This window comes from Ursus maritimus, unplaced genomic scaffold (genome assembly GCF_017311325.1).
Source record: "Ursus maritimus isolate PB19 unplaced genomic scaffold, ASM1731132v1 scaffold_1, whole genome shotgun sequence".
Taxonomy (NCBI): domain Eukaryota; kingdom Metazoa; phylum Chordata; class Mammalia; order Carnivora; family Ursidae; genus Ursus; species Ursus maritimus.
This window is the reverse complement of record NW_024423343.1, coordinates 49,537,400-49,552,721: the sequence shown is the minus strand read 5'-3', so window position 1 is coordinate 49,552,721 and position 15,322 is coordinate 49,537,400. Positions and strand designations below refer to the sequence as shown.

The 15,322-nt window shown below is 35.7% G+C and overlaps 1 pseudogene; it reads left to right on the top strand.

The window, feature by feature from the left end:
• The first annotated feature begins 6,454 nt into the window (after window positions 1-6,454).
• LOC121104227 lies at window positions 6,455-8,614 on the top strand (annotated as a pseudogene).
• The last annotated feature ends 6,708 nt before the right edge of the window (window positions 8,615-15,322 follow it).

Sequence of the window (15,322 nt, the reverse complement as noted above, 5' to 3'; positions counted from 1 at the left end):
TACCACAAACTTAGTAGCTTAAAACAAGATAAATGAATTATCTCCTGTTCTGTAGGTCAAAAATTTGATGCAAGTTTCACTGAGCTAAAATCAAGGTTTTGGCAGATCTGCATTCTTTTTGGAGGCTTTAGAAAAGAATCTCCTTCTTGCCTTTGCAAGCTTCTAGAGATTGCCCACAAACATTGCCTCCTAGCCTGTTTACCCCATCTTCAACATTGACAAAGACAAGTTGAGTCTTTCTCACATCAGAGCACTCTGACTTCTTCTGCCTCCCTCTTCCACTTTTAAGAACCTTTGTGATTACATTGGGCCCACTTGGATAATCTAGGCTAATCTCCACATTTCAAGGTCAGCTGATTAGCAACCTTAATTCCATCTGCTACCTTAATTCCCCTTTGACATGTAAGGTAGCATCTTCACAGATTCTAGGGATTAGGACATGGACATGTCTGGGGGGCAATGAGTCTGCCTACCACAAAGCCCATGGACTAAGTTTTAAGGATCAGCATCTTTTCTGTGATCATTCTGAGAATATCTTCTTTTTTTGTTTTGAAAGTAAGATGAATAAGAGCCTTAGAGGGGCACCTGGGTGGCTCAGTCAATGTCCGCCTTTGGCTCAGGTCCTGATCTCAGGGTCCTGGGATGGAGTCCTGTGTAGAGCTCCCCGCTTAACTGGGAATCTGCTTCTCCCTCTGCCTTCTGCCCCTCCCTTTGTCCTGCCCCCCATCTCACTTGTGCTCTCTGTCTCTGTCAAATAAATGAATAAAATCTTACAAAAAAAAAAAAGAGCTTTAGAGTTAGGCAGATCTGTGTTTAAATGCAAGTCTCACCAGATACTAGCTGTTTAAAAACTTAGGATACTTACTTTTTGAAATCATTGGAAAAGTAAATAAGAATAGACATATGTTATATTTGGAAAGTTCTGACAACCAATAGATGATAAACACATATTACTTCTTTCCATCTTCTCTATCCCTATTCTATCTGTGAAACTATCTCCACTCCTCCAACCTGGCTTTAGGCCCTATTTTGGCAGTCTAACTGATTCTCTAATTTTGAAGTTAGAACCACTATAAGATTCCAAATTTTATGTATTGATTGATTGATTGATTGATTGATTTAAAAGGATTTATTACGTGATCTCCTACGTGCCAGGTATTGTGCTGGGTGCTGAGGATCCAAAAGCAAACACAATGAACATGAGTCTTGCCCTCAGGAACTTGTGGCCCAGTAGTGAAGGTAGATTTTGTTATGAAAAGGGAAGTCCAGTTACTTTATGAGCCAAATACAGGAAACTAACCCAGTATGGAGGGTCAAGAAGGATTTCCTTTGCAAGTGAAATTTAAGAAGAGATCCTTGAGCATTACTTAATAGTGTCCCTATTAGGATTTTGAGTAGGATAGTCCTTCCTGACAAGGGAATTTCCCAAGCTCTGGAGGGCATTTATTGTGGCTGGACCCTGCTGCCCACTGAGTACAGAAACACCCTCAGGCACTGCAGTAACCAGAAACATCCCCACATATCTCTAAAAGCATCACACGGAACAAGAGGAGCCCTGGCTGAGAGAGGAGAAAGGAGTGGTTCCCTCGACAAGAGAGAATAAAATGAGCAAAGGCGGACGTGCGGTAAGCAGCATTTCTTTGGGGCAACCTTGAGCCTGACTGGGAGGGGGCCACAGAGGAAGAGGCATGAGAGGAGGCTCCAAATGTCAAGCAGGTACAGGGACACCCTGTGAAGGATGCTGAACATTGAAGAGAGGGTACTAGAAAGCAGGGCAGTAAAAGGATCAAATTTGCTCATCTATAATGCTGCTTCATCCTAAATACGATTCCAGTTTGGGAATATGGTGCTAATAGCTCCTGTCTTTTTACCCTTCTTGCCAATTTTTATTCTAAATATGTATTTTTGTTACATCTTCTTGGTGACGAGGGTTTGGGCAACTGCCCCTGAGAGCTGCTCAACACAATGCCCTCTTCAATAACAGTTACTTTAAATTTGTTATAAGGTTATTACACATTTCTTCCTTTCTCCTTCACTTTCTGCTTCTCTATATTTTATTCTTCCATTACTGATCATCAGGTTCACCACCCATGAGAGGAAAAAAGAAAAAAAAGAAGCTTAAGTCTTTGAACTGTTGCATTCACAATTCTAGATCTTAATATCTGGCCATTTGTCCAGATAAGGAGAGATAGGGAGGTAAACATCTATATGTGCAAAATTAATTCTCATATATTAAGTTAGTTTCCAACTGTAAAATTTTCATAGGTTCTAGTCCTACATTTATAAAAACTGAAAGAGGAGGTAATAAGTACTATGAAGTAGTGAGTCTCAGATTTTTGTCTATAGTTTATAGTTTCAAGCAGTTTAAATTATCCTCCATTCTGCTGAACAACAGAATAAGGTAACAGTCTGATTTAGTTGCTGCTATAATGCCATGTTCACTGAAATTTCTACTTGACCACAGTTTTCTGGAAATGCTGTCACCCCTTAGATCAAACTCTTAGAACAGTGGCATTGACTGGAAAGAGCAGCACCAATGTTTTAAAATGTGTTTTTGGTTTTTTTAAAATCCATAGCTGTGGAGGATTTTTACATTTAAAAAATTAAAAAAAAAAAAAAAACAGTACCATGACACAGAAAAAAAAGAATTATTTCTAAAATTGGGGGGAAAACCTGCATAAATGAAAACACATACAACTTTCCTCATGGGAATCAATAAACTTAACAATCTTCGCAAAGATTAGAGTTAGAAAAACTTCCTTAGTATGTAGGAAATAGTATAGGTCCCAGAGTCACAGAAAACTTCTGAGCCAGAAATCCCATTAGATGTTGAGATGGCAGAAGAAATAGGAAGTGTTTTCCTGGTCCTAAACAATTGATAACTTATGGACAAGTATATGATTCTTTTAAAATGTTGTTTATGAAGGGGATGATGCCTTAGTCATTTGCTAACATTTCCACCATCATGGATGATGAGTCATAGTGTAGAATCTAAATTGTCATATTGAAAGACAAATTAGTGGTGGAAGATGGGTTAAAGAAAGCTAAAGAAAGAAGCCATCACTGCAAAATAAAATTAATAGAATAAAGCATGCAAGTATACATCAGGAATCAGAAGAGGAAAGTGTTTCACCCTTGTTTACACAAAGGAATAAGAGATTTGTTGGCACATCACTGAATACGGTGTCTCAATTAAATATTATATGATGGAGATTTAAAAGAAACTCAATGAAAAAATCAACAAAATGGTAGAGAATAACTGATATTTTAATTTAGTTTACCGATGTTTTCACATGTGTTACAAAATTTAAAAACTATTTCTACAGACTCAAAAAAGTGATTTAAAATGTTATGTATAGGATATTCCTGATAAAATATTTTCTGTAAATATCTACCTGTAGTAGCTCATGTTTCCGTATTTAAAGTATCATTAAATAGACTTTAACCTTTGTCTCTATTTTTATTTAACCTCAAAAATGTATGTATTATAAACCTACTTAAAAACAGAATGTCCTGTTGAGATAAATCAATGTATCTGTGAAGTTAGATACAGTAAAAGTAAAAAAATTACTTTCCAAATATCTAAAGGTCTTCATTGAGTCTTCTTTAACAAACCAAGAAAATTATTGCGGAATTGTTTGATAGCTTTCATGAGTAGTATAATTTTAATTGCCAACACTTAAAAAGTGAAACTCTAGCAGCAGAGATTTTGATAAGCTAAACACTCTGTTTGAATCAATATTACATTTTAAATAGGCAAGACAATTCCAGCAATGGAATAAGGAGACCCTCATATCACTGCTGTGAATGCAGACTACACAAAAGACCATAATTAAACAATTTAGCTGTCATTAGTCATGCACATTTTAGATTTAGAGCTTTTTGTTTTGACGATTCTAAACCTAGAATATTGGAAATGTCTTAAGTCAAAGTACAAGTTAAAGTAATAGTACCAAAATGCAAATTCCTTCTTTCTTTGATGCAAAAGCAGTAAGTCATTTCAATCAAGTTCAGTAATAATGATTATTTTTTTAAAAAACTAGTTTCAGTAATTTTTTCCCTAAATGGTCATTCAGTGGCTCTATGTGGACACACACCAAATTTACTTAGTACATACATGTATTATTATATCCTACATCAACATTGACTATCAAGTCTCAAAGGTCTACTGTTGAATTACTCTGTCACTCTCTACTGAAATAAAATGAGATTGATCTTTGAGATCAGTAGATAAACTGAAAGTCAGATAACTTCACTCTAAAATGCTAGGTAAACACAAAGTCACTTTTTAAATTTCTTAAAGACATATGCACAAATTCACTATCATACATACATACATTTAAGTAACTACATATATTCATACATTTAAGTAACTACAGGAAAATAAAACAAATACAAACAAAAGAATCAAGCAAAAAACATCCTGTCCTGATAAAGGGAAGAAAATCTAAAATAGGTTGTAATATGATCTATAATTTTTCCGGTACAGATGTTCATCTACTAATTAGGTTAGGACACAAATCATCTGATGACTGCCAATGTTTAATTTTCATCTATGCTAATTAACTTCGTAAGCTGTTATTTGCTTTTATAGGATTATTTGTTTCCCTAGAAAACAAACTCACCAAAAAACTGTAATTTTAAATCTTCAATGGATCTTAAAAACATATTTCTCTAATTCATTCAAATGATGTAAGATGGCTTCCTTTTTTAAAAGTTATTCTCTGTTAAATGTTGTTTGCATTATTAGCATGCTCTTATCCAGTGTACTGTAATGCCATTTATTACTTCAAGTGGAAGAAAACATACAGAGAATGCTATTTAAATAGCTAAACATCACTAAATGCATTCAAATGGAGGAAAGTAGAAGGAATTTTTCCTCTAAACAAAGTTTGACATAATTTTTCTTTTAAAAAATCATATATCAAAACAGCAACATTAAATTTACTCAGATGTTGCATTGTATATAATAGTATGTAAATCCAGCATTAGAACTATGAATCCTAGAAAACCTCTGTTTTGCATTGTATAGGATTCCTTTAGCTATTACTATAGAAAAGCAAATATATTTTCATTTGAGATTTGCAAATATGTTAAGCAATTGCAATGGCCTGTAAATATTCATATTGCACATTTTTATTGAAATGTTAAAGCTGATGTTTAAATTATGACATAATTAAAATAAAGCATGTAAACATAGGGTTCTGGAGAACTAAACAGAACTTGGTAGCATACACAACAAAAAAACTTAAATGTTATTTAAATAGCAAGGTGAATAGCAATGCAATTAAAGTTTGACTCCGGTACTTACAATTCATGTTTGACATAAGCACATCTCTTGACCCATCTTAGTAAGGTCTATTTTATACCATGAGCTAGTCTGTACTTTCAGAAGAAGTGAATTGGTTAATTTAAAGCTAAAACTCTCCAATAAGTTTGGAATGTTACTAGTGTTTTTACATTTTTTCTTAAAGATATATCAATTAAGACAAAGAATAAGCACAATGGAGTATAAACACTTAGTATCACATTAATCCTGCCCTTGCTTTTTCAAAATCTAATCACAGAGAAATAACTACCAGTAGTAATCTTTCTATTTTTCCGAAGGAAATTTTATTTCTGCAAGTATCCTGGCAAGCATCTTTCCTAGTTCGTTTCTGCATATCTAAATCACCTATCTAAAGAATACATGCAGAATGTATAAAAGAAGCCATGTGTTTTAACAGTGAAGTGAATTCTCAGGGAGTTACCTTACTTTATATTAAACCTACAGGTGCAAAAAAGATTATCCACCCTTCAAGCAAGTTGCTAGCTGAGACTGACACATTTTATTTTCTAAGAGAAAATCTTTCTAAAGGAAACACTAGTTCACAAATTCAGAGAGTAGGAACAATTAGTCATGTTAATAGTCAAATTCTGGGTGGAGCGGGGGAATAAAAACACAGAACCAAGCAAAGAGCTTACTCACATTCCTTTCAGGCGTTGCCACATTTTTTCAGTGTGTTCTCCTATGAGATACTTAAAAGTGGTGTTTTCCAATTCTTCAATTTCTGTAGCAGTTGACCCCATGATGGTACTCCTAGGGCAATATAGTTACAGTCAGTTTCAGCAGCTAGAACAAACATTCCTCAGTCCACTACAAATCCCAAACAGTTATACAGTAGCATCTCTCATCTATCAAAACATTGCAGATTTACAAAGCTGAGGACAGCTTCTGCCAGAATTGCTATTGACTTTGACAGGCATATCCACTGCTCTCATCACCCGCTTCCCCTCCCCCAAGCAGACAGCATTATAAACAGATCCTCTGACCTCACAGGAACAATCCGCACATGTGAGCCTGCTACTGTGCTACTGACCGACTGAGCGCTCCAGCTCTCCCCAAAAGCAGCTCATCTGTTACTGTTCGGTGCACTGAAGCACATCAGAATTCCTACAGTTTACAAGATCTATTATGCACAAGAGAAACGTGAATGACTTTAGCGCACCAGAAGAAGCTGAATTCCTCTCTACCAATGGAAGGAGGGCAGGATGTAATGAGAAAGCAGATGGTAGGAACCAGTGTCAGCAGCACCACCCTGAGAAAAAAGTGCCTGTTTTAAATGCCAAGGTTTTTGTCTCTTAATTGATCTGGAACCAACAGTTAAAGATAGATCATGCTGTAACAATAAAGGCAACAAGTATTAATGACAACAATGAGGAAATAACACATAGAGCCATACAGAAGACAGACCACAGAGCTCCACAGGTTGTTACTGAGAGACTATGTACATCAATGATGCGGTAATCATGCTTATTCACCTTCTCCTAGCAACTCCACACAGTAGGTAACCGCCAATTTAACCAGAAGAAAACACGGCAGCTGCACACAGCCTGCTCCGTGAATCCTGTGGGGATTAAAAGATAAATAAAATGAAACTAGTGTGGATGCACGCGCGCGCGTGTGTGTGTATGTGTATGGGTGTGTGTTGAAGGAAAGGGAGTGTGTGAAGGTGGGGGGAAGAAGAAAAGGAGGGAGAGAAATTGATGCTGTGCTGCTCGTGCATTTTAGAAGAAAAATGAGAGAAAGTGAACATAAAAGGAATCAGAACTGAGTCATCTGCCAAGCTCCCAACACATGGTGAGCTTTCTTTGAAACAAGCACAGACCTTGAGTATGAGCTCCATAACAGCTATTGCTATCTGCAAGCTGCTAAGAAAAATACACATAAAAGCAGTATCTCTTCTTGCTTGTTTGGAAACGCACATGTAGTTTTATTCCTCCCTGCAAGTAACCTTGCTTGTTACCTTGAAGTTTAAGGTAGAGATAGTCATAGATAGTAGAGAGATGATAATATCTTGTATTTACTGAGTACTTACCATGTGTTAGATGCTATGGCCAGTACCTATTTACCTTTTAAAAATTCTTACAAAGAGCCCATGAAGTAGGTAATATTCCCATTTAATTAGTTGAGGAAACAAAGAAACAGATATTTCCCAGATTTAAAGCCAGTCCTTCATATTTTTTTGTTTTATTTTTAAAGATATATTTATTTATGAGAGAGAGAAAATGTGCAGGGGGAGAGGGGCAGAGGGAGAAGAAGAGAGAGAATCTCAAGCCGACTCCCTGCTAAGAGGGGAGCCAGATGCGGGGCTTGATCCCAAGACCCTGCGATCAGGACCTGAGCAGAAATCAAGAGTTGGAGGCTCAACCAACTGAGCCACCCAGGCACCCCTAAAGCCAATCTTTTAAAATGGGCTCTATGATTTTACTGACAAAGTCTTCCAATATAAAGTTACTATGTGTGTCTAAACACGGAATGCATCTAGTAGTTAAAATCATTTTATATATATATATATATATATATATATATATATGGCATCTTTGCAAAATTTTATAGAAAGTGACTTCTGATTTACAAATTAGAAGAGGTGAGCTTTTCTGCACTATTGGGATACAGTCCCCACAGGTGTTGTTCTGGGCTTCCATAATAACAGGAAACTTTCACAGTGTCAGAGCCCTTGATGTCCTGTAAATAAAGGAGCAGGATGCCCTCAAATTCCTTGCAGTGGGAACCCACTTGGGTGGCCCCAAACTTAACTCCCAAATGAAATTATCACCTACAGAAGGGTAAGTGATGTCATTACCTCACAGATCTGAAGAGGACCTAGGAGAAGCTTCCGCCGGCAGCTCGTGCCATTGTTGCCATTGAAAACCTGGCCGCCGTCAGTATCATGCCCTCCGGGAACAGAGACCAGTGAGCTGTAAAGTCTGCCGCTGCCACTGGAGCCACTCCTATTGCTAGCTGCTTGGCCCTGGAACCTTCTCTAAGCAGATGGAGACAGCCTTCTGGGAGCCACAACTTCCCACAGGAACTGATCCTGGAGCTGACCACCAGCTCTCACAGAGGCGTCTTACGTTAACCCCCGACCCTGCTCCACGTGGCCACTGCCACCTCCGAGCAACAAGGGAGCTCGCTCAGTGGGTCTGACGTGGGGGGAGGGGCACCGGCCGGTGGCACTGTGCCCCTGAGCAGCCGCAGAATGTCAGGCCTGGTCTCTACTTGCACAGAGATCCTGAAGAGATTGAAAAGGAAGAGCAGGCCGCTGCTGAAGAGGCTGTGAACTTTGGGTGAATGGACTTTGGGTGAATGGACTGTCCCAGCTCCGAACTCGCTGCTACTCAGCGGGAGCCCGCGGGCTGGCGGAAGGTGCGGTCTGCGCTTGCTCAGAGGTTCCCGCCTGAAGCCTGGAGTGCGAGGTCCCCCCACCCGGGTCTGCAGCCCCCGCTGCTCCGGCAGCCCAGTAGATAGGAACCACCACCCAGTGCTCACAGGCGTTTCTCCACACTGGTGAACAGAAAATGGAAATAACATCGGCAGAAAATGAAGTTTCTCGAAAGAAGAAGAGGTTAAATCAACTGAAGCTTCGGTTTTCCTTTCTCGGCAAGGTATTTTCCTGACCTCCATCTGAATGTGATGTCTTTAGCTAGCAGACCGCTTTACGTAATCACAACCTCACCCCTATGAGCATTTACCGGAATAGTCAGAAATAAGTTAGTCATTGCTCTGAAAGTACTAATTTTACTTCCCTGCGCCTTCATTTACAATTCTAGGTACATTTATTTAATAAACACGTACCTGATTTGTCTTTAATGAGATAGTCAACATCTGAATTCTGCTCTCAAAGATGAATCACAGTGAAAAATCTCTATAAAATGCAAGCACTCCACCATTACTATTACGTAAGCCAAACACCACAGTCCTTGAGGTTATAATCTTGAGGTTTCAAGTCACAAATGATTTCCTAATTATGCCAAGATATTTCAAACCCTCACATTGGCTAGCTCACCAATAATATTGCAATGTAAAAAATGAGGACTATTCTACTTAAGTGTGGGTGAATTTTGTCATTAAAACTCATTTGCTCTTTCTTTCACTATCTCACTTCCGTCATTATTGATATTTAAGAACTCAGGGTATACTGATTACACACTGCATAGACAAAAAAGCTTAATTATTGCATTAAATGTTCCATAAAATAAAATTAAAATTTGAACAATAAGCTACATAGAACAGCTTATTATTTAAATCCTTGACCAATATAATATTCAGCCTCAGGCAGCATCACAAAGTTATTTCTGTTAATGTAGAGAATTCAAAGCATTTTTCTTTTCTAGTTTATAACTAACATCTACAAGAGGTATTAATAGAATAAAAATCAAATAAATCACATTGGAGAGAACAGAATAGAATTTAAGGAATAACACTCAACTTTTTTTTTTCCTAATTAATCTGTTGAGAAAAATTTGAGACGTTGCATTCATAAAATTAAACTAAACCAAAAAAATTCTGACATGAGACAGAGAAATAAGATAACAAGAAAGTATTGTAAGAAATTAAAATATGCTTGCCAAAACAAAACGTTCTATATGAGTACTGGAGAGAAGTTGAGAAAATAATCCTAAATGTAGCATAAAAATTGATCTTATTTGTCTCTTATCTCTCATATGGTCCATCACTTTTGCTTTAATTCTGTGTTCAGATAAATTATCTGTATTATAATAAGTAGTTCCTTCATTCTTATTACCTAATATATTTTACTGGAATGTTGACAAAAATTTATAAAATGATTTTTCAGTATCTATTGATGACAAGATAAAGTACAGCATAGACTGGAACCAAACTACCTGAGTTTGAATCCCTATCCTTTCACTTAAAGAATTATATGATCTTTGGCAAGTTACTTTATGTGTCTGTTGCCTTATGTATAAAGGAACATAATAATATCTTTCTCATACAGTTGATGTAAGGATTAAATGAGTTAATATACATAGAGAATTTAGAACAATATCAGGCACATAGTAACTGCTCTATTAAATTGTTAGCATTTATTGATACAATTGCATGATTCTCTCCTTTAGATTATAGTGTAATTATTTATTTTAGTAGGTTTACTGGTCATGAACTACTTTCCAAATAATTTGTTACAGAACATTATTGCTTTGTGCATTGCTAGTGTTTATTTAGTTTAAAAACTTTACATCCTTATTCACGAGTGTAATGTTTGAAATATTTGTGGCACTAACTTTGTTTTTCATATTAAAGTTACACTAGCACCATGTAATAAATTGGCGGGCAAATAGTTTTAAACTTATAAGTTCACACCCAACAAATAGCAAAGATAAATGATAACGTATTCAGAAGCACCAAATTCAGAAAGCATATCACTCAAATACTCTTCTAAAATTGCATGAATAAAAATAAATAAAATAATTACATGAATCAGTATACCTGAAAAACAAAAAAGTAATTAATGACTAAAATCAGAGACATGTACCTAACTAGCCATGGAGATTAAAAACAAAATCCCCGATTTACTTCTGTGAAGAAGGGTTAGGAAGAAATTAGTTCAATTTAGAACAAGAAACTAAGGGGATCCAAAAAAGATGGCTTCAAGAAAAAATGGATTACATTTTAAAAGAATCTTAACAAACTAAGAAGATTATTTTATGGATTAAATGAGAGCATATTATTTCTTAATTGATAAGAAAAAACCCAGAAACTGTGTGAAGTTTTAACAGTATAGCAGACTAGTTATTCCAAAAATTTGTAAGCCAAAAAGCATTTCCAATATTGGAAAAATTATAATAAATATACTTTTGAATGCACAGATGGGCTTCTAAAAAGTGAAGGTGTCAAAATGAAGATGCACATAATGACAGAGATTCAAAATACATGAAAGCAAAAATAATACAACTCTAAGGAGAAGTAGACACATTCCTAATTAAAGTCATGTAGTCAGATATTTTATAATCCTCACTTTAAAAATTGATAAAACAAGTAGCAAGAACCCCAGTAAGTATATAAGAGATCCAAACAACACTATCAGTAGACTTGAACTAATTGACATGTATAGTACATTCCACTCAACAACAGCAAAATATACATTATTTTAAAGTGCACACATTCAATATTTACCAAAAGAAATCACATCCTGGGTGATAAAATGAGTCTCAATAAATTTAAAAAGAGTCAAATAAGACAAAATATATTCTCTGACCCCAGTGGAATTAAATTAGAAATCGGTAACAGAAATATCTGGAAAATTCCCAATACTTGGAAACTAAATAATACACTTTCAAGTAACCTAAGGGCCAAACAAGAAATTGAAAACGAAATTAGAAAGTATTTTGAACTGAATAAAGATGAAACACACAACATATCAAAATCTATGACATATAGCTGAAACAGTAACTAGGGAGAAATTTATAGCACCAAATAGTTATATTAGAAATGAAAAAAGATCTCATATCAATGACCTCAGGATCCACACTAAGAATCGTTTTTTAGAAGATTTTATTTATTTACTTATTTGAGAATGAGAGAGAAAGCAAGAATGGGGGAAGGAACAGAGGGAGAAGGACTCTATCCAACGACCCTGAGATCATGACTTGAGCCATAATCAAGAGTCAGATGCTTAACCAACTGAGCCACCCAAGTGCCCCCATGCTAAGAATCAAGAGGTTAAGCAAAATAGGTAAACATAAATAAATAAATATCAGAGCAGAAAGCAATGAAATAAAACTCAGAAAAACAATAGAGGTAATCAACAAAATAAAAAGTTGGCTCTTTGAAAAGATCAATAAAATTGGTATGCCTTATTTTATTAATAAATAGAAAAAGATGTCAAGAACTGTGAAGATTCTGAGATTTTACCATTCATACAAGCTATCAGAACAGCCTACCAGCCTATATATCCTCCTAATATAATAGAATTATATTAACTCTTCACACCAAAATCCATAGCCACAGTACTGGCATTTTGGTACAGGTTCTCTGAGCTCTGATTCCCACAAGGTGACATGAAGACAGCCAGATGATACCTGCACAGACAGTGACTTGCATTGTCAGAGAAGAACTTTGAGCTTAGAGAGTTTGGATCTTTTACAATGGGCAGAAAGCATGTCAAACCTTTTCTCTGGAAGGAAACATGATTATCTTTATTAAACTGGACAGTAAACCTACCTGTCATTTACTCCAGAGAGACTACCAAAATTTCCAAAAGAAGAATTAGAAATTATTTGTGATGCATATAACATAACCAACAAAAGTTTCATACCAAAAATACATAAATAATTTCTGGAAATCCAGAAGATAAGCACAAGCAAATTCATATAAAAATAGATAAAAATAGCAGCCAGAAAATCACTGAAGCAGAAACATAAATGGACAGGAAGCATAACAGAAGGTGTTAGAAATTAACTGTATTCGGTGAAATAGAGGTGGCTACTTAGGTATAACTTTGCACACGCAATAATTTGGAAGAAAAAAATATCTGGCAATACCAGATACTGGGAAGGATGTGGAGCAATAGGAACTTCATTTCCTGTTGGTGGCAAAATCATTTTGGAAAGAAATTTGCCAATATCTAGAAAAGTTGAAGATGTATGTACTCTAAAATACTTTCATGTATAAAGGAAACATTTTAGTCCATTCAGGCTACTATAACAAAATACCAGAGATTGGATGGCTCATAAACAACAGAAATTAATTTCACTATTTTGGAAGCTGGGAAGCCCAAGATCAAGGTGCTTGCACATTCAGTGTCTGCTGAGAGCCTGCTTCCTGGTTTGTTGACAGTCATCTTCTCAACTGTGTCCAGAAAGGGCATGGGAGCTCTCTGGAGTCTCTTTTATAAAAGCACTAATCCCATTCATGAGGGCTCCACCATCATGACCTAAACGCCCCCTTAAATGCCCCATTTCCTAATGCCATTACATAAAGGATTAGGTTTCAACATATGAAGTTTGGGGGACTCAAACACCAATCCATTGCAGGAGACATACACAAGAACATTTATAGTAGCAAAACAATTTTTTTAACCAGTTAACCAGTTAACTTCACATTAAATGTATAAATGTTGGCATATTCACAAAATGGAATATAATACGGTTGTGAAAATGTATATCTTGGAGAAAAAAAACTATACACAGGGATAAATCTCATGAAAATAATGTTGAGAACAAAAACCAAGTCCAGTAAGAATTTAGACAGTATAATTTTGTTTAATTTTTTTGCTAATTAGGAAATACATACAGAGTAAATGTTTAAAGAAATGCATAGGAATGATAAACACTAAATTCTAGATAATGGTAATCTCTAGAAAGAGAGAGGAGGATGCTTTGAAATTAAATCCATAAACTTCTTCAGCTGTTTTGGAAGTGCTTTCTCTCTTTTTCTTTTTTCTTTTTTTTTTTTTTGAAGATTTTTTTACTTATTTATTTGAGAGAGAGAGCTTGAGCGGGGGCAGGGAGGGGCACAGGGAGAGGGAGCAGCAGTCTCCCTGATGAGCAGGGAGCCCGATATGGGGCTCAAGATCCTAGGACCCTGAGATCATGACCCCGGCCGAAGGCAGACACTTAACCGACAGTCACCCAGGCGCCCCTGGAAGTGTTTTATTTCTTAAACAGGGTGTAAATATATAGTTCGACAGGTAATATCTTTATACCTTTTAATATTTATGAAATATTTAATTTAAAAATTGCTTTACATCTCTAGAGGGAAAAATATGAACATAAAAGCATGGTTAGATTATAAACCAAACTAAAATATGGAAGGGTTTAAAGTAGTTGATGGCATATAAGAAAAATTAATTCCAGATACTCTTGATAATTGGGACATTTTTCTTCGAGTAGACTGGTTAGGAAAATATAGGATTAAATTTCCTAGGTATCTATCCAAGATAAATAAAAAATATAGGTCCACACAAAGATCTGCATACAAATGTCCACAGCGGAATTATTTATAATAGCCAAAAAGTGGAAACAACTCAAATGCCTATCAACTGATGAATGACTAACAAGATGTTAATCAAAATAATGGAACCCTGTAGAGGAATGGAAATACTGACGCATGCTACGATATATATTAATCTTAAAACAGTTTTTCTAAGTGGAAGAAACCAGAAAAGGCAAATTTGTAGAGTCAGAAAGTAAATTAGTGTCTACCCAGGGCTGGGGGGTAGGAAGGGTATTGACTGTAAATGGACACAGGTATTTTATTGGAGTGATGAAATGTTCTACAGCTGGATTATGGTGAAGATTGTACCACTTGGTAAGTTTGCTAAAAATCTTGAAATTGTATACTTCAAAGGGATGAATTGTATGGTGTATAAATTATACCTCAATAAAGTTGTTTAAAAAGCAAAGAGAAAAAGAATTGTATTTCTTTCTCAAGCGGGTCCCCAAATATGTGACACGTTCTACATCAATAGAATTTACATAATTGTATTATCAAATGCTGTGTATCAGTTTTTAGAATTCAACCACTAGACAAAATATGAGTTAGTTTATTACAGTTACAGAAAAAAAAATACAAGTGTTCTGAACTTCAATAAAAGTGATTGTATAGCTGCCACATATTGGGAGAAAAACAGAGGAAGGAGAAGTGGAAGGAAGTTTATAATCACTGAAATTCTCCGTTTATATTGTGGGGAATTCAATGATACTGTTTTAAGTCGATCGATCAAGATATAGAAGTTTAAGTATAAACTTACAAAAGTGTAATTTGTTACAATTGTTACCAAAAGGATCCCAATATAATAATTTAACTTTAAAAAGCTAGGAACAGAGAACAAGTTCCTCATCTTTCAGAGTATGGAGACATTGATCAAGTAATGTTTGATGTTGATAGATTAAGATATCAAGGTTTGAGGAGATATGGAATTGATCACCAGAGGAAATAAAAATGAAAATAATTGAAAGAGGTTACTAGCAAAGAGTAGGACTTCCAGTAGTTGTAGGAAATTCAGTAGGAGAGTTGATATTAATGTGTACCTTTCTC